Source organism: Schistocerca piceifrons, chromosome 7, assembly GCF_021461385.2.
Source record: "Schistocerca piceifrons isolate TAMUIC-IGC-003096 chromosome 7, iqSchPice1.1, whole genome shotgun sequence".
Taxonomy (NCBI): Eukaryota; Metazoa; Arthropoda; class Insecta; order Orthoptera; family Acrididae; genus Schistocerca; species Schistocerca piceifrons.
The window spans coordinates 449,859,826-449,861,742 of record NC_060144.1 but is presented as its reverse complement, the minus strand read 5'-3'; positions in this window follow the sequence as shown (position 1 = coordinate 449,861,742).

The following is a 1,917-nucleotide window of genomic DNA, read 5'->3' as shown; positions in this document are numbered from 1 at the left end:
AAGCCAAGGCGGCCCATGCCACCAAATGTCCAAAGAATTCATTTGGTAGCCGAGGAGTCCACGTGAGAGGTGGTCAGCAGGATTGTCTGGTCCTGGGCAGTGTTTCCATTGCGTGGGAGTCGTGTGTGTTTGTACCTCAGTTACACGATTACAAACGAAGGTCCTCCATCTGTTAGGATCACAGCGAATCCAACTTAGTGTTATTGTAGAATCCGTCCACAGTATCGCACGGGCAATTTTAAAGTCTGTTGCGCGGCAAAAGTAACACAATAGTCTGGTCCCAACTACTGCCGCTAAAAGTTCGAGTCGAGGCAATGTCACCTTCTTAATAGGAGCAAGTCTGTTCTTGCTACAGACTAAATGGGTTACGACGTCATCATCTAAGACAGTACGAATGTACAAAGCTGCTCCATATGCCTTTTTCGAGGCGTCACAGAATACGTGCAGCTGAGAGTCTCTTCCATGAGCCGTAGCAATCCATCTAGGGACACGTATATGTGACAATGAAGGTAAGCTAGATATCCAAGCGCGCCATCGTGCCCCTAAGTCCCAGGGCATAAGTTCATCCCAGCCAATTCCTCGGCACCATGTGTCCTGGAATAGCAATTTCCCAACAAGAGAAACTGGGGAAAACAGTCCGAGTGGGTCATAGAATTTAGCCGTACATTGTAAAAGAAGTCGTTTGGTGGCTGGCTCTTCTGACGACCTTCTGATGATTTTGCTAGGATCAATGCAGAAGTAGTCACCTGCGGTGTTCCAGTCTACACCTAAAACTTGAGTCTGGGTGTGGAGTTCTCGCCCTTCTGCCCTCCAGATAGTGTGGAGTTGTTCACAGTTGGTAGCCCATTTTGATAAGGGGAGACTGATCAATTTCATTAGGGTTACAAGTTCATAGTATATAGTTATCACCAAATTATCACCTTCTTCTGAGATCACAAAGTCGTCCATGTATGCAGTCTTGTTTATAAGTGGCGCTACGGTGGGAAATGCTGTCAGACACTTGTCGGCAAGTTCTCTTAGTGTTGCAGAAAGTAAAAATGGGCTGCAGGTCAGGCCGAATGGGAGTCTGTTAAAACGGTATTCTGTTAGTTCGTCCGTCGTTTGAAGATTTCCTGTTTGATCCTGGCTAATCTTGAACCAGAAAAATCTGGTCAAGTCTTTGTCCTTTTCGTTCAAGGTTAATTGAAGGAAAGCTTGTGTGATGTCCGCGAAGATAGCCGTAGAATATAATCTGAAACGCAGTAAAATTTCCAGAATCTCTGGTAATAGGTTCGGTCCTACTTCTAATACCTCATTCAGAGAAGGTGCATTGTTTTCGTGAGATGAGGCGTCAAAGACTATTCTCCACTTAGTGGTTCCGTATTCCTCCTTCCTCACTGCATGATGAGGGAGATAAAATAGCTCCTTTCCTGAGAGTGGGGTGGGAGCGACCTCTACTTGCCCCTTCGTAATGTAGTCTAGCATAAGATCGAAATACATTTGCTTAAACGTCTCTTGACGTTGAAATCTTTCCCTGAGGTGCTTGAATCGTTTTTCCGCGATAGGTCTGTTACTCGAAAGCACTTTATGTTGCATTTTGGGAAGTGTAACGGCTGCTCGATGATCCTTTATAGAGAAAGATGCTCTAAACTCTTCAAGAAGTCTCGTATCCTTGTTGTTCACAGGTAGATCCTGATCGGCAGTAATCCCTATAGTTTCCAAGTCCCAAAAGCGTCTGAAATCATTGTCAGAGTGCAGAGGAGATCGGTCAGTCTGAGCAAAATTTACCACGGTTGCATGCACACAGGCTTGTGACTTGTTACCACTAAGTATCCAGCCAAACAGAGAAGGAACTAACACTAAGGTTTCAGAGATGCGTATGGGCGAATTGTGCTTCACTATCTTCCAATAAAAATCGCCTCCTACAAGAATCTCCAC